At 42.0% G+C, this 18,711-nt stretch overlaps 1 protein-coding gene across 2 annotated transcripts in view; it reads right to left on the bottom strand.

Annotated features, from left to right (window-relative positions):
* Nucleotides 1-18,711, bottom strand: part of LOC105184910 (uncharacterized) — a 63,309-nt gene that overhangs the window by 23,950 nt on the left and 20,648 nt on the right. For both annotated transcript variants that reach the window (XM_019842172.2, XM_025307995.1), the window contains exon 2: nt 6,801-6,935. The gene's annotated coding sequence lies outside the window, so the exon portion shown is untranslated. The remainder of the gene's footprint in view (nt 1-6,800; nt 6,936-18,711) is intronic.

Raw genomic sequence — 18,711 nt, 5'->3', positions numbered from 1 at the left:
AAAACATAATTTTTATGTATGTAATAAATAAATAATAAATAAATAAATAAAAAACACAAATAGGAATAGACTGTCGCCACTTCCTCGTCAGTTATTCCTGGATTCGGCAAAGAGATAAAAATGTTTTATCAAATCGCCATATTAAATCCGTCATTTTGAATTTTTATGTTGGATTTGCTTTCAGCGACATAAAAACTTCTCATCATCTTCCTTATCAAACTCAATTAAATAGTTCTAATGCCATCAACTTATTATAAATGCAACGAGTTAATTATTCGTGGGTATAAATACAAGAGTGATTTCCACCCTTGAGAATGCACCATTGCCAATATAAAAAAATACGTGTCTATTAGATTTTATTACTGTAAGAACGTACTAAGTTTCAAGAAAATCGGCGAGTCACACAAATATAGGTTTACTTTGTTAGTGATGCGGTTTTCTCAATATATCACTGGGATAGCGTCGATCCAGAAAAGCAGACCGGCATATCGTCAGCAAAAATTGCAAAAATTGCTGCGGAAATCTGCCGAAGTACAGCGCGCGATGCTCTCGATGGTGTTTGACGGATGGACGAGAGGCTCTTAAGCCCGTGTCACACTACGGATTGAAGATCAAGGATTGCAGATTGGAGATTAGATTTCGACGAATCAACGAACTTCGGTTTTGATTTGCTTTATTCCGATTGGTCAATCTTCAATCCGCAATCCGTAGTGTGACACGGGCTTTACGCGCGTGAGAGAATCTTACGCCGTCCGATCGATATTTCACGTCGCTGGTAACAGGCATCGCGTTTTATCGCGTCCACGGACCGTATCGATGACTCCTCAGGAAACGCGCGACATGTCTGAGAAAAGAATTGAGCAGCGCATCCGGCAAAACTAGACGCCGCCGCGCCGGAAACGCGCGCGATATGATCTTCATCCAATGAATGTCGCTGAATGCATTTCGTCCTCCTCACGTCAACGAACGAAGGAAAGAGAAAGCCGATGATGGTCGATCGCGACCGATCTTCCACTCGATCGCCTCGCGACTTGGCAGTCTTCCAAGATTCGATCGTGGAGAGCAAGAGAGGAGAGAGGGAGGAGCGTCTCGCGGTACCGTCAATCCGCACGATCTACGCGAGCGCTGCTGATCACTTATCTGCCTTTAATGAACCCCCCTCTCCCTCCCCCCCCTCTCTCTCTCTCTCTCTCTCTCGGCAAAGTGCCGCTCATGATCGGATCGCGCGAGTCACGAGTCGCGCCGAATCCCCGATGATTCACCTTATCCGTTCAGTGAGCGCGCGCGCGCGCGCGTTATTGCATTCCTCGTGTCACAAACACCACGGAGGGAGACGCGCTAGCGGAAACAAATAATCTCTGTGTGTCTTTCATCGCGGCAATAACAACACGCCTCGCGGGGGAGAAGTGTTTCTACATAACGCGCGCGCGTCATTACCGTTACACAATAAAGGCGTAATCTGACTTTTTCAACACGGCTCCCTATTCGTCGGATTTTATTCCATCGTTCCGAGCCTCCGACGGCGCCTCGGAACGGCGCAGGGGGCGCATTCTCTCTCTCTCTCTCTCTCTCTCTCTCTCTCTCTCTCTCTCTCTCTCTCTCTCTCTCTCTCTCTCTCTTCTTCTGTCGCGCGGACGTGCCCATGGCGGTTTATGACCGCCTCGCGAGCGAGACGGAGCGTTCGCTCCACGGTAAAAATTCGAGCTCTCGTAAACGCGACGAGGAAACTGCAGGGTAAGAAGTTTCGGCCTCGCCGCGTTTCAACGCCAAACATCCGCTGATGCAAACACTCGGCGGTGTTACACCGGATTATTGTTATTATTGTTATTGATATTCGTTGACCTTTAAACATTGCTGACCGCTCAGGTCGCTGACGAATAACGAAATCCTCATTATGATTCGCTTCTTCCGAGTCTCGGCGAGATTAATGCGCGATTAACCCTTATCGGGCGTTTATTTCAAAACTCAAATCCGATATTAGGGTCAATCCGATTACCGTGAGTGAATCGATATGGTGATTGAGGTTTTACCTGCATAATTTAAACGGAGTTACGATGACATAATTTACAGTTCGATAGAATCAGAAGCCGAAAGATGAAATTAATCAGATTGCGAGGAAAAACATTCCATTCGAATGAATTTCAAAAAGGGACAAATTGATATTAATGTTCACAATGAGGGTTAATTCATTCTGGGGACCTCTAATTCCTCCTCCCTCCTGCCGACAAGCAGGGCATTGTTCCTCCTTCGCGACAAACCGCTCGTTCGAATGAACCAACCGAGATTTTGCTTTCTATCGTCCTGGCCGTTAATAAAAGCTGTGCAAATTTCGCGCGGTCATCAGACCGATCGCGACGTCCGGCTTGCCGATGTCTATGAAGGTGGCTCCACGATTTTTAAATTACACAAAAATGACATGACTTCTGGCTGTCTCCAAAGAGTTCTCTATTGATATCAAAAATAGTTCCGTCGACTAAAGCGGTCAAAACATCAACTTCACAATTGTGTTTCAAAGTGCTACAACTTTTTTATCTTAAACTAAAGAGTGCCATAACTTTTTTATCTTAAACTAAAGAGTGTCGATCCTTACGGACAATCGATAGAATCTTCGGCGGGGTACCAGAACTCTCAACGGAACGCCAAAATTCCGAAAAAAAAACTCGTAAAGTCCTTTAGGCGTACGCCGAAACTTTGGAAGACTATAATTTTGTTATCGTCGATTGCAGCCGGACAATTTATAAGGATAATTTATAGAATTTTTCGGAGGGTCACTGGAACTCCCGACATAACGCCGAAATTGCAACAAAATTTTTTTGTCCGCTGGAATTTTGAACAGCCGTAACTTTTCTATTTTCGATCTGAGCCCAACAATGTTTAAGGATAATCGGTAGAACTCTTCGGGAGGCTATCAGAACTCTCAACGGAATGCCAAAATTCCGAAAAGAAATGTACGCCCAAGGGACTTGGAAAAATCCGCGTACGTCGAAACTTTGGAAGGTTATCATTTTGTTATCGTCCGTTGCAGCCGGACGATTTATAAGGATAATTTGTAGAATTCTTCGGGGGGTCACTGGAACTCCCGACAGATCGCCGAAATTGCAAGAAAACTTCAGCGCGCAAAAATCTTTCACAGACGCGGCTTGCCGTGTGTCAGGCCGATTCTCTCAATTTTCACTTGGCATTCGCCGGGAACGCAACAAGCGTTGCGGCAGTCGTCGACATGCGAGCGATTCGGCGCCACAGGCCGGCATAGCGAGGCTTTACTATAAATGGCCGAAGGCGCGTTATGCCGGTAATCCGGCGCGCAACAACACGGCCGCAATTATACGACGCGGATATTCTCGCGCTCGCGAGCCGATGAAGCATAAGTCCTCCCAGCGCCGGCGATTAGGCGGATTCTCGCTCATATTCGGCTAAGAATAACGCGCGTATGAATCGAAACAGCCGGAGAGAGAGAGAGAGAGCAGCCTGTTTGCGCTCGTCTCTAATACGTCCGATCCGTTGATCGTCGTTTAAAGGTGCGTGTACACTAGAGTTGACAGATTTGCAAGTTGGCAGGGAAGAACGACTGAAAATTTTAACGAGCAAAACAAATGGAATGCGCCTGTCACCTTTTCGAACGTCAATTTTCGACTTCATTATACATTTATTATACATTTCATTGTGTGTGTTTTACTTGTACACCTGAGTCTCTTTTTACATGGTATTTTTTTACATATGGTTATTTTAACACGTTGTATTCAAGGTTTGGTTAACAAGCTTTCTTCACAGTTACGTGACTTTTTTTAACAACGATTTTATTTCACAACAAAATAAATGTCGTTACAATTGACACAAAACGATAAGACAGAAGATATTCTGAGCGATAAAAGTAATTTTGTTTATCAAGTAGAAGAAGAAAACGAAGTCGCTACTATAATAAAAAGCGACGATGAATAAAATTTAAATTGATTTAAAAAATAATATTATTCCTTTTTTTCATTTTTCTCAACATATTAACTTTTCTCTTATGTATATATTAAATAAAATGTCTTTAGTCAATGCATTTTTTATATTTTAAATTGTATTTTGCATAATTTATATTCAATACAAGTTTTATACTTTGTTGCAAATCGATTTTTATGCGATTACCTTTTTTATACGATTTTTTTCACGGTACGCACCCACCGTGTAAAGAGACAGGTGTATTAGGAGTGTAATTTAGTTTTGGAGGCTTTGCAAGAAATGGCATTAATAATAATCAATTTTGTCGAAGACATTCCAATCACAGCTATTATTTCTTCATACTTTAATATTAATCCATCATATTTACTAACAGTCATTTACTAACAACAGACACAATAAAAATCGTGCTACTGTCTTAAAAATGGAGCTCCTAAAGAGCATTTTCGACACGCGTTGCTTTTATTTGTTAGAATCAGAAAAAAATGGCGGCTGGAAGTCATAGAATCCTGATAGGAACTTATGATGATGTTGCTCCATCAATTAAGACATGCGAATATTGATTTAAACGATTCGAAAACGGTGATTTCAATGTTAACGACACAGATCGCTCGGGACAAGTAAAAAAAACTTGGAAATGCAGATTTGCGAGCATTATTGGACGAAAATCCAGCACAATCCACTTCAGAACTTGCCAGAGTATTAAATGTTGATCGTATAACAGTTACTAAACGTTTATAAGATACACAAAAGATTCACAAAGGAACAAAATGGGTTTCACATCAATTATCGAAAAATGACATCGCGAACCGATTGAACATTTGCATTTCGTTGATCGCTAGATAAAAAATGAAGAGCTTTTTATATCAGATTGTTCCTGGGGATGAAAAATGGATCCATTTCGATAATCCCAAAAAATCATGGGTTGATCCGGACCAATCAGCAACATCCACTTCGAGGCGCAATATTCAAAGGTATTGCTGTGTATTTGGTAGGATCAAAAAGGTCACCGCTGATCATTATCGACAATAATTATACAAATGGAAGCGAACATTGGACCAAAAACAATCACCAATTGCGAATAAACGACGCAAAGTGATTCTTCCTCGCGACACAATACTCGACCGGTTAATGCAACATGCTCTGAAGAATACACACTTTTATAACTTGAACAAGTGCGAAAATTTATTGAAAATTGGATCAACTCCAATGAAGAATCTTTTTATCATCGTGGAATCCATCTCTTGCCAGAAAGATGAGAAAAAGTTGTAAAAAATGAAGGAAAATATTTTTATTAAGGTCTTCGTTCATCTTGTTAAGTAAATCAGTTTTTGAAAAAAACCCTCAAAACTAAGTCACACTGCTAATATACACTATAAATCACTATGACAGCATATGTAGCAAGCAAAAAAAGAACTTCGATGCGGTAGGGAAGGACAAATAGCGTTCTTGGTAGGATATGAAAATTTTGACTAGAAAGAAGAATAAATAGCGTCCTTGGCAGGAAATGAAAATTTTGGCTAGGAAGGACAATCCTTACCAGATGACATCTGGCAAACTAATGTACATCGAGCGAACGAACAGCGACGGGCGTTCGCGTTCGCTGCTGATCTCTTGAATTTCTTGTTTGCACTCTCGAGTTACCACCGGTGTTCAAGAACAGACGTCAACAGCAAAGCGTCGACGACTCCCCGTGCACGCGCTGTACACGAACTTCATTTGCTACACCGTTTCGTGGCAAATCGGACTGAACGCTTTAACGAACGTTTATTAGCGTTCCAACTTGCGACGGTCTAATCCGCCGAATTCGCCGTCCGCTCATAGTGTTAAAAAAAAAAAAAGAATTCAGAACTTTAACCCTTTGCATTCAAAATGCCAGCACAACTGGCATTTATTCCGGCAACTCGGGATGCCAGCTGTACTGGCATGAAAAAGGTTTAAAAAGAGCAATAAAAGAGAGCAGTAAAACATCATATTACTCTAACCAAGAAATGGCAGAAATGCATTTCATGTATGACTGTGAGCCGAAAGCGAGTAAGTCGCTCGCTTTAATTGAAATAAATAATTGTTCATAACTCTGACAATATCAATTTTTCGACTCATGTTTATTAGGACTTTTTTTCCTCCATCTTGTGAGTTCAGGACAAGAGCAGGTTGTCCTTGTCCTGAACCCTTTTTTCTAAACACCCTGTATAGTGTGTATACGCGCCTTAAGGCACGACAACGAGAGAGAGAGAGAGAGAAAGAGAGAGAGAGAGAGAGAGAGAGAGAGAGAGCGCTGGCGGGAATTCGAAACAGATGTCATTGTCATTCCGGCGAGCGTGTCGCGCGCTCACGTGAGCGCCGACGTGAGCCACGCCGCGACATCGAACAACGACGACATCTCCGACGGCCGCGCGATGCGGGTGCGCGGAAATGTATATCGAGAAATCGGCGACGTCGGTGCCGGTCGCGGTGCGTATACGCCTCCTCCGTCGCGGCTCCGATAACGCAATTCCGCGTTTCCGACGCGCGCGTGCTTTCCTGCGAATCGCGCGCGCGCACGCACGCACGAACGCGTGGATGGATATCTGCTTTCGGCCGTCTACTTGCGAAAGTTGAGTCGGCGAGGATCAAGGGAGATTGAGGGTGATAGGATTACCGTTGGCGCGGGATCGTAACAGCGCGGCTTCGACGACGGTCGCGACGCGACGAAGAACGTCCAACTCGGCTCGATGCCGCGCGGGTGGTCCAGCGCGGTGCCGAGTGATTTATTCGCTTCGCGAGGCGCGAGGAGAAACGTCGCGGAAGCGGGACGACCCGCTTCCGCGACCGAGGATTCGGTTAACCGGGAGACGTGCTCATGCTCGATAACTCACCGGATGCGTGAAAATCAAGCGGCGACGATGATCTCGACGGTGCAGGAACGCGACATCGCACGCCGGTGCCGATCGCACTGGCTAATCTCTCTTGCCTTCACATGGACTTGCCGTGTGCTCCATGCTCCTGAGGACCTTGAAGATAAAGCAGACACGGCTACGGTTATTCTCCTGCGGCTGGCATTCTTCGCTAAAGCGATATCTCTCAATTGTTACTTCGACGCGCTTATCACGACCGGCGCAGTTAGCGTCACAGGAGCGCGTCTTTGAAAATGACAACCACAGCGCGAAAATTCGCTTCATGTGTCTGCGCGCGACGCAAGAAACTTTAGCGTTAGCGATTTATTAATATAATATAATAAACATAATTTTTAATATACAGGGTGGCCCATTTTAAAATCCCCATGCAAATATTTCGAAAAATGTGGAAGACACGGAAAAATATTTCAGACAGAAGTTGCATGGTTTTAAGACATAAAACAACTATATCAATTTGTTTCCAGATAACGCTACTTATATCATCTTTTTCTATCAATTAATTTGAACAACTTTTGTTTGAAATATTTTTTTATTTGCCTAATATTTTTTGAGATATTTAAGAAAAACTTGGTAACTTTTTCAATATTTAACTTACGATATCTCGCTAACTTATTGTTGAAAGAAAAAATGGTACTAGGCATTTTTACTTTAGTCTCAAGAATATATTGTTATAATAACATCCTGATTTTTGTTAATTTGATGATTTTGAAATTTCCAAAAGTCGATAAGTTAACAAAAGTTAGGGCACTATTGTAACAATATATTCTAGAAATCAAATAAGGTAAAAAAATCTAGTATTATTTTTTCTTCTGACAAATAGCGAGATATCGTAAGTTAAATATTGAAAAAGTTACCAAGTTTTCCTTAAATACCTAAAAAAATATTAGGTAAATAAAAAAATGTTTCAGACAAAAATTAATCAAATTAATTGGTAGAAAAAGATGGTGTAATAAGAAATTGGAGTTTCCATTTAAGAAAAGTAATCCGTGAATATCTCGAAAACGGCGCCATCTGTAAACAAATTGATATAGTTGTTTTATGTCTCCCTTGAAACCATACAACTTTTGTCTCAAACATTTTTCTGTATTCCATATTTTTCGAGATATTTGCCTGGGAAATTAAAAATGGGACACCCTGTATTAGGTGTTCCGCTTAGTTTTGAGGGTTTAATGTAAATGGCTATAGCTACAAATCTACTAGAGATATTTTAAAAGTTGGTACGCCATTTTAAAGCTTGGACATTTCTACAAATAATTTGACACACGGCATGTGCATTCGTAAACATAACCACACTTTTTGTACTATTGATAATGGAGCGTGGCAAAGAACATTTTCAACATTTACTGTTTTATTGTTTCGATTCGAAGGAAACGGCTGCTGAAGCCCACTGATTCATCTCAGAAATCTATTCTGATTTTTTTCCATCGATTGAAACATGCGAATACTGATATTAGCGATTTCGGCGTGGTAATTTCGATCTGAAAAACAAAGAACGTTCAGGTCAACCGAAAAAGTTTGAAGATGCCGAATTGCAGGCATTATTGGATAAAAACTCAGCTCAAACGTTTCAAGAACTGAAGCATTAAATGTTGGTAAATCAACCGTTTCAGGTCGTTTACACGCAATGGGGAAGATTCAAAAAGAAGACAAATGGGTTCCACATGCATTGTCTGAATTGCCTATTCAAAATCGTCTAACCATTTGCACTTCATTGCTTTTTCGTTACAAAGAGAAGCAGTTCTTGTATCAAATTATAACTGGAGATGAAAAATGGATCTACTATGATGATCCTAAGCGTAAAACGTCGTGGATAAGTCCAGGCTAACCATCGACATCGACTCCGAAACGCAACATCCACGGAAATAAGGTTTTATTGTACATTTAGTGGGACATGAGAGGCATCGTGTTTTATGAGTTGTTACAACCGGATCGAACAGTCACCGCTGTGTGTTATCAACAACAATTAATCGGTTTGAATCATGCTTTAATAAACCAAAAACGTCCAGTAATAGCTCAAAGAAAACACAAAGTGATTTTGTTGCATGACAATGCTCGACTGTACGTTGCAAAAACAGTTAAGGATACGTTATCGGCACATCAATGGGAGGTCTTATCACACGCCGCGCATTTAACGGACTGTGCTCCTTTCGATTACTTTTTATTTCGATCTATGCTATCACAGCCTTGCTGATCAACATTTCATATCATATACGTAAGAAATACAAAAATGGCTCGATGAGTGGATTGCTTCGAAAGACGAACATTTCTTTTATCGCGGGATTCACTTGTCCGAGAAACGGGAAAAAGTTATAGTTAGCGATGAAAAATATTTTAAAATAAAATATAACTTAACGTCTCTCAAAATTAACGTGTTCCTTTTGTAAAAAGTTCCTCAAACTAACCGAAACACTTAACATAATAATAATTAATTTAATATATATACGAGGGTAGTCTCAGAAGTACCTGACCTAACAAAGAAAACACAAAAAATGTGGGAAAAAAAAATATCTTTATTTCTCTACATAGTCTCCTCATAGCTCAATACACTTTTCCCAGCGATGTTCAATAGCTTCGATACCCTGTTTATAATAGAAATCGTCGAGCTCCTCAAAATAGCCATCAAGCCACCTTCCATTGTTTTGATTGTTCCTTCGTCTCAGGTGTGAAATGATGGATCCATGTTTCATCCATGGTTATGAATCGGCTTTATTGCTGCGAAACTTCGCCAAACACTCGATTGAAACATCCTCACGATGCTGTTTTTGTTCCAATCGCGGCACCCATCTTGCGCATAGCTTTCTCATGTCCAAATTTTCAGTCAATATGCGATGCACAGCATTTTTTGAAATGCCTACCATGTCTGCTCGCGCACTTTCAGTCGACGGTCATCCAATACCATTTTGTGGATTTTCTTCACCATTTCTGGCGTGGTCACCTCATTTGGTCGACCACTGCGATGTTCGTCTTGGCAGCTCGTACGGCCTCGTTTAAACTCTGCCACCCAATATTTTACTGTAACGTAAACGAAGGAGCAGACTCCCCCAGAGTAGAATCTAGCTCCGCTTTGATATTGGTTGGACTGAGGCCTTTCAAATGAAAGTATTGTATCACATAACGATGACCAATTTTTTCCATGTTTACAAATTCACTGAGAGCGTTCACTATTGATGGCTGCCAAACAAATACTAAACAACGTAGCGTCGTCAAACTTCAAACTTAAGCTTTATAAGGTTGGTACTTTCTACCATAGTCATTCTTTTCAAACAACAACCGCTATCTATATCAGGTCAAGTCAGGTACTTCTGAGACTACCCTCGTATATATATTATAATAATATAATATATTAATATAATTTTTCATATATTAATATATTTTTAATATTTTTTATATATTAATATTTGTTATATATTATAATATAATATAAAGTTTTTAATTTCATTAATATAAGAAAATAAGTAGTAGCACTTTCCATAATTCCTAACTGAATATAAAACAACGTTACATCCGCATTAATCAAAAGACCAAAAACCAAAAATGAAAAGCCAACTTGGCGAATTTGGGGCACGCCACTCTCCTTCCTTCTCCCCCCCCCCCCCGATGAACACGAATCAAGTATCACCACTTTTGGCAGTGGTTCCCGTTCGTAATGCTCACGATTGATTATTCGCAACGCACATATTTAGCATCTTATCGATCTCGCAGAGTCCAAGAGCGAGAAAGCCGCGAGGCGAGATGAAGATAAAGGATCCGATCTCGATTCAAACGACGCTCCTCGCGAGCGCGATCGTCGAATCCGACCGCCGAGCCCGATGACAAATCGAGAAGCCTGATCCGCGCGCAGGTGGTGCATCCGCAAATCGCAGATGCATTCTCGCGCCTTCTTCAGCCTGCACGCTGACGAAGCGATCTTATCGCGTTTATCGAGCGACGCTCGCCATCGGCGAATCTCTCCGAGAAATTCCCCAGATACCGCCGCCGCTCCCGGCAACGGGTCGATCTCCTTGAATCTCTCCGCGGACGATCTTCCCCGATCGATCCCCGATGCAGGCTCGCGCGAAGAAGGCGAATCGCTCAGGGCGGTGGAAAATTTCAGGGTGTAGGATCGCGCGCGCCTCGCGTAGAGCCTCGCGGCTCGCCGAGTCGGTAATCGAAAACCTCGCCGCGCGCGCGCACGCGCGCTAGAAAACGCGGTATCATCGAAATCAACGAACCGCGACGAATTCCGCCGATCGGTCACGCATCGAAACCACTAATACGAAAAGTGCGTCGTCGTCGGGCGAGTCACTTCCGCGCCGCCCCGCGCCGTCGCCGCAGCGCGCAGACTTGGCGGATTCCTCGAAGATGCTCCTCGCTTTTCTCTCCTTTTCTTTATCGCTGCTTTCTCTTTCCTTATCGCTCCGCGTCGAGATGCACGAGATGTACCGGCTTCCGCTACAAGCGAGGCTTCTGCGTCTCCCACGCGAGTCCTCGAGGAGCGACACGTACCATCGCGATCACGTCGAAGTCCTCGTCCAGCTGGCGATCCTGTAGGCACGGGGATCGCCCCGACGAGCGTTCCCCGCGAGCGTGTCTAAACAGCAATCGTCTCCCGCTCGACGCCGGGGGATCAATCGGGCTTATGGAGGGTTCAGACGATCGTCGAATACAACGGCGCGAAAGCCTCGGGACGTGACAAGGATCTCGCGGGCGAGCTTGAGGAGGAAGCCGACCGACCTGTCACGAGCAAACAATAACGCGATACTACTGAACGAACCTCCGCTGGGGGCCATCGGCGGAATGTTTTAAGTCGTCGTTGAGGAAAGAAACGGAGGAGGATGGGGGGGGGGTTATATTTAAGCGCTAATGTTGCCCACGCGAGTATCGTACGATATTCGGCCATGACAGTATCGTCTCTTATCGACTTCGCAGATAAGGCGCCACGCGCTCGCTTCGTTCTACGACGCGGCCTCGCGAGATCGATCTGGCCCACCTAAGATGATCCAGCCGGCGAAGTAGAAAGAGACAGACAAAGGAGGGGGAGTAACAACAAATCGTAGAAAGCGGTTCGCACGTGCGGTCTCGGTGCTGACCTGCGACGTAAATGCGTCCTTAATCCTTGACACGGCTGCGACGACGGCGATCGCGCTGCTCTCGGCGTCGCGTCGTTTCGATCGAGAGCGCTATTAATCCCCCCGACGAAACCGAGCTTTGTCGCAAGGGGCGTAGAGGACTAGAGGGGGAGAGGCTCGCGCGGACGCGCCTTTTACGTCGCGATTACGCACGGCTCGACGACGGCGACGCGTCGCGCGATCGACAGGATCGATCATCCGTCGCGCGTTCGGCGCGTTCGCGCGCATCGTCGGCCTCCCTTGGCTCTTTTCTTCCCTCTCTCTGTCTCTCTGCTCTTCGTCTCCTCTTTTTTGCCGTTCTTCTTCTCGCGGAAGCGAAAGCCCTCGTTTACGCGATTACGGCGGCCTCCGCGCGCCGTACTCTCGTTACTTCCGCGAGTCACGAGACTCGCGGGAGAAGAAAAAATTTACGACGCGAGCGGCGTCCCGTCGCGGGATCCCCCGGCGACGTGCCGGCGAACCGCCTCGAGGATTCATATTGCGGCAAAAAGAAGAGGACGTTTCCTTCGCGACACGAACGTCATGCGCGCGCGCGTCTAAACCGGTTGAAAATTTACGATCCTTCCCGAGAAACCAGAGTGTCGCCGACGCGCATCGAATATTTTCATTTCCTCGTTCGGACGGCCGCGAGGCGAGGCGAGATGAGGTGGGGCGAGACGGGGCGTCCCGTTTCTGCAGTGACATTTTTTTTTCCTCCATTTCTGTTCTTTTTTGCTTCCTCTCCTCGCAGGTTCAGATAACACAAACGCGCGCGCACACACTTTGCGGAATCGCGTAGGTATGCAAATTAAATAAGTCGATTAAACAAGCCGATTTGTCCGAAGAATGCGTTGACTCGAAGTAATCCGCCTTCGCGCAAATGCGACGACACGTCTCTCTCTCTCTCGCTCTCTCTCTCTCTCTCTCTCTCTCTCTCTCTCTCTCCCTCTCCCTCCTCCTCTCTTTCGCGCTTGTTTTATCTCCTTCGCGCTGATGAAAATAGCTGCTGAATGAACGGCGCTTTCGCCCGCTCGCGCGCTCGTCGACGCCGTCGGGAGAATTATCGCAGGCGGTAATCACTTGTAAAAACGCGTCTTCGTACACTCGCGATACGACACGATACGCCGCCACCGCCGCTCTCGCAAACTCCCGCGTCGTTCCTGCTCCTCACATTTCTCGAGTCTCGTGTCTTTTTCTCCAGTGCCGATAAAACACCGCGATGTAATGGCACGGATAATGTTAGCCGATCGACCGGCCGTCTGTATGTTCTCCTGGCAAAAGCGTCTCGTCGCCACGTATCACTACGAGATCGCTCACTGATTATCCCATTATGATAATTACACGTCAGACTAATAAGAATAAAGTCTCCGTATCTGTGGCACGCGTGTAAGGTCGCGATGCATCACTCGAAATGATACAACTCGCAGAGTCTAATTGCACGGTGCTGTAACAACGACGACTGTGCGTTTCAATGGGTGTTGCGATTCCACGGGCAATACAGGGTGTCCCATAACGATCGTGTCCTTAACCTCTAAACTGATTCGGAAAAATCATACCAGCGGTAATGTCGGTTTCACAGACCGCTATCATGTTCCCACCCAATTTTGGAAATTCTTTACAACGAAAAATGTATCTTTCAATTATTCTACATACTCGCGGAGGAGAAGAGATGTTTTAATGTGAGGGTCATTAAAAGATCTCTCATATATTAGGAGTGTGATTTAGTTTTGAGGGTTTCGCAAGAAATAGCATTGATGTTACTTTCGTCGAAGACATTCCAATCACAGCTATTATTTCTTAATGCTTTAATATTAATTCATGATATTTAGTCATTTACTAATAATAGATGCAATAAAAATCGTGTTACTATCTTAAAAATGGATCTCCTAAAGAGTATTTTCGACACGCGTTGCCTTTGTTTTTTAATCAGAAAAAAATGGCGACTGGAGGTTATAGAATTCTGATAGAAACTTATGATGATGTTGCTCCATCAATTAAGACATGCGAATATTGGTTTAGACGATTCGAAAGTGGTGATTTAAATGTTAACGACAAAGAGCGCTAGAGACAAGCAAAAAAGCTTGGAAGTGCAAATTTGCAAACATTATTGGATAAAAATCCAGCACAATCTACATCAGAACTTGCCAAAGTATTAAATGTTGATCGTACAATACTTACTAAACGTTTACATGATATGGGAAAGATTCGCAAAGGAGGAAAATATGTTCCACATCAATTATCGGAAAATGCCACTGCAAACCGGTTGAATACTTGCATTTCGTTGATCGCCAGATAAAAGATAAAGAATTTTTTGTATCGAATTGTTACTGAGGATGAAAAATGGATCTATTTCGATAATCCCAAACGAAAAAAATCATGGGTTGATCCAAGCCAACCAGCAGCGTTTAGTTTGCGGTACAATATTTACGGTTCACAGGTATCGCTGTGTATTTGATGGGATCAAAAAGGTGTTGTGTATTACGAATTGTTAAATCTGGATGAAACTCTCACCGCTGATCGTTATCAACAACAATTATACAAATTGAAGCGAGCATTGTACCAATCGCGAGTAAACGGCGCAAAATAATCTTTCTTCACAACAATGCCCGACCTCACGTTGCATTATCAGTGAATGCTAGAGTCGCTATTAAAGCTAGAATGGCAGGTCTTATCGCACCTCGCGCATTCTTCAGACATTGCTCCATTCGATTATCACTTGTTCCGGTCGATGCAACAGGGGATATACACTTCTAGGGGATATACACTTTTATAACTTCGAACCAGTACGAAAATTCATTGAAAATTGGATCAACTCCAAACGAGAATCTTTTTATCGTCGCGGAGTTCATCTTGAAAAATGGAAAAAAGTTGTAGAAAACGAAGGAAAATATTTTGATTAACCCTTTAGGGCACACATTTTTCTATTAATCGAATTTTTATGGAAATTGATATACAGGGGTCTTTTGCGTGATTATTACACCGATTACGATTACGAGTCCGCTATCAGATTTTGACGATCCTCTTTCAAAATGGCGGATTCAATGTGGCAGTTCACGATTTTGGATATTTTTCGTCGGTTTGGTGGGCACTTCCAATGTATTATTACTAACGATATTATATTCAAATTCGATCAAATACCAAGTTATAACTTCAAAATATAATCCCTAGAAGCATAGACGGACTTTTATAAAAAAAGAGAATATTCATAAGAACTTTAAATGTATTTTGTTGCTGATGTTTTTTCGAATAAAAAACAATCAATCTCGCTATTTTAGATACTCATTTTCATTTTTTTATAAAAATTAATGAAAATATATGCTTTCGGAAGATAAACGACTTTGAAATTAAATTTTACGAAATTTGAATATGCAATGTTAGTTCAGTGAATTCAAACATTAGAATCTACTAACAAGTATTCAAAGAAACTTTATTTATTGGATATAATAATAATTTTAATTTTTATGTTTCTGCCCCCGCTAATTTCGAAACTATAATAAGTTGTTTGTATTCAAAGATCTGAAAAAATTAATATATAATTTTCAGAAATATTTATGATATTTTAAGGTTTGATGTTGCTAGCGGACTCAAAAGTTTTGTATTTTTCTAATATACTGATTTTTGCAGCTTCATGATTCTTCTTTAATTCTGACATGAATTTTTCGTGAAAAAAATACTATTTTTTATATTTTATTTATTTATATAACAAAATTAACTAATAAAAAAAATTACACCCTACCAAATACTACTAAAACTCTTATTGAAGCAAAATTACAAAATAAGTAATAAAATGCACTATTTGGTGTTGGAAAAATTAAAAAAATGACTTCGAGATAGATGGTCGATATATCGACCACCATGCTGCAAAGGGTTAAGATATTCGTCCATTATCTTGTTTAAGTAAATCTGTTTTTAAGAAAAAGCCTTAAAACTAAGTCACACTTCTAATACAAAAGAAATAAAATATATTTAAATGATGGCAAACATGATTTACAAGTTGTGCCTGAATCTAAAACTGAATAAAATATTTCAATAATTCATTCAAAATTTCATTTCAGTAATTAATTCGCTTAAAAAGAATTAATTAATCTAACACAAACGAAAATATTAGTAGTTATTTATTGTATAGCTTTTTATTATATTTTTTAAGAACTGTTTAAATTTTCACACAAGTTCGTTGGTGTACCAGTTAAACGCATACCTTCCGCGAACGTTGCAGGTAAACTAGCATCTCGCATTTTGTGTATTTATATGCCGCTTTACGTTTTAATTCATAGTGGCATAATACGCAGCTTTCCCTTTCTTCCAGAACGTTGATTGGCATATTACGTGGCTTACATTCATTGGCATTAATTACCTGCTGCAAAAAAATGACGCAAACGGTAAACCCGGTCTATGAGACCGCTACAATTTTTTAAAGGTCTCGTGTTACGCGCTTCCAGTGAATGAAAACGAGACCGCTGCAGCGTCTGGTGAAGACACATGACATGCGAAGGTACTCTGAGTTAAGAGTGCCTCTTGCGGGTATCAAGGGGATTATCGATAAATAAAGTCTCAATAGCAGTCTGTGAGACCGACATGTCAGTTTGAAGGTTGATTCATCCGCGGATCTCTCCATCCTCAGGATAACTGGAATTCCTCGAAAATCTCGGCGATTAAGCCTCGCACACGCTTTTCGAGCCACCACCTACCAGCTAACGGTATCGTCGAGAAAGCGCGGTAATTCTGGGACGTTCTTTATATAGCGCGTCTAACGGACAAAGAGAGCTCTCTACGTGGGAGGAGCGGGCTACTTAAAAAAATATTCGAATATCCCGCCTGGATTTCTCTACCTCCGCTCCTACTCTCCCATCTCTCGGTCTCTCTCTCTCTCGGTCTCTCTCTCTCTCTCTCTCTCTCTCTCTCTCTCTCTCTCTCTCTCTCTCTCTCTCTCTCTCTCTCCGTCTCTACCACGAGTTGATATAGCGCCGTCGAGATAGCGAGGTGGTTCCGGGACACCCTCTATGCAGCGCGTGTACATAGCGAACAAAGGGAACTATGTACGAACGAACACAGCGGGCCGTTCTATGCGGGTTTCCGACATCGGTGTACTTCTGACATCACTGGAACGGCTTTTTCCGAGACAACGCGCGCTCGCGGAAGCGCCGGAATAGTTAGTCCGTAATGTATAATTACTAATAATTCGTCCGAGCGACAAAACGCCGAAGCTCGTCGACGTTGGCAAAAATATCGGTCGACATGAAAATACTTGGGTAGGGGGGGGGGGAGGGCAAAAAACGGAGGAAACCAATCCACGTACGCTATTCGCAGCGCGTATTCGACGCGCCGCTTTCGTCCCGCAAGTTTTAACCTTTTACGCTCATTAGGCGGACTAAAAGATCGCCCAATAAAACACTTTTACCGTTCCGGTCGTGAGTTGGGTTATGCCCGACATGCGGAGAGCATAAGCGATCTCAGTCTTCATCTCACCTTAAAGCATTTAAAAAAGTCTGAAAAAATTCATGAGTATCTCTCAACATTGTAATTGACGATGTCATTTTGGTAAAAACTGTTTAATGAATATTTTATTTTTAATGAATTATGAACACAAACGAAGAAGAAAGGTGAGTTTCTTTATAAATATGTAACTTTTTCTATTTTCTATTTTCTAAGAGGGAGAAAAAACGCTTTTAGGACTTTTTACTTTAGAGTACAGTGTTCAAGAAAAAAATAATACTAATCAATATCTGCAAAAAAATTGAATCATTCAAGAGGATCAACTGGACATTTTTAATAAAAATAGTCAAAATTAAAGTAAAATTACATATAAATATAAATATATCTTATATTTCGCAATACAATTAATTGAATGAATTAGAAAAACTTTATCTCCAATCTAAATAAAAAAACCTTTTATAATAAAAAAGAATAGATTTCACAGACTAATCTTTCATTAAATGTAACCACCACGTCGTCCGCTTCAAAATATTAGGAGTATGCAAAAGTTTCCATCGTTCACGTATAGATGGTATTGTAAATTATTTACATGAAAGTTGCGACGCATTTTTGTTACATTATGTCATTGGTTACATTGGTCAACTCGCATAGAAATTGATGCATAATAAGACATATTCATTGACATAAACATTTTTAATTTGTATGAAGATTGAAGATCATCCTTGTATGCTGTTTTTATTTCATCAGCAAAACAGCTGCCAAAGCAACCAGAATCATTTACGAAACTTATAGCGCAGGAACGATAGCTGAAAGTTCATGTCCTGAGTGCTTTCGGCGTTTTAAAAATGGCGATTTTGACTTGAAAGACAAGGAGCATATTGGGCGACGGAAAGATATAAATTTGGATGACTTACACAGTCTGTCCCAGATCCAATGAGACTGGTCTAAAAAAAAGTACAAAGCGTTTATTATTTTGATTTTTTATTCTTGTTTATTCAAAATAGTCTCCTTCTGAGTCTATACAGCGCTGGAAACGTTCAACAAATTTTTCGAAACATTTTTTATACTCATCGGCTGGAATGGCCTTTAGTATGGTGGTCGAAGTATTTTGGATAACCGGGATGGTATCGAAACGATTTCCTTTCATCGGCAATTTCAGTTTGGGAAATAGCCAGAAGTCGCACGGAGCCAAATCAGGTGAATACGGTGGATGATCGATAACAATGATGCCTTTTTTGGTCAAGAATTCACGTACCATGATGGCTTTGTGCGATGGTGCATTATCGTGCAACAAAAACCAACTGCCTGGCTCTCGATATTCCGGTCGAACTCGTCGAATTCTGGCCCACAAT

This window comes from Harpegnathos saltator, unplaced genomic scaffold, assembly GCF_003227715.2.
Source record: "Harpegnathos saltator strain DR-91 unplaced genomic scaffold, Hsal_v8.6 scaffold133, whole genome shotgun sequence".
NCBI classification, from domain to species: domain Eukaryota; kingdom Metazoa; phylum Arthropoda; class Insecta; order Hymenoptera; family Formicidae; genus Harpegnathos; species Harpegnathos saltator.
Note: the sequence above shows the minus strand (reverse complement) of the source record. Positions and strands in the feature narration are given on the sequence as shown.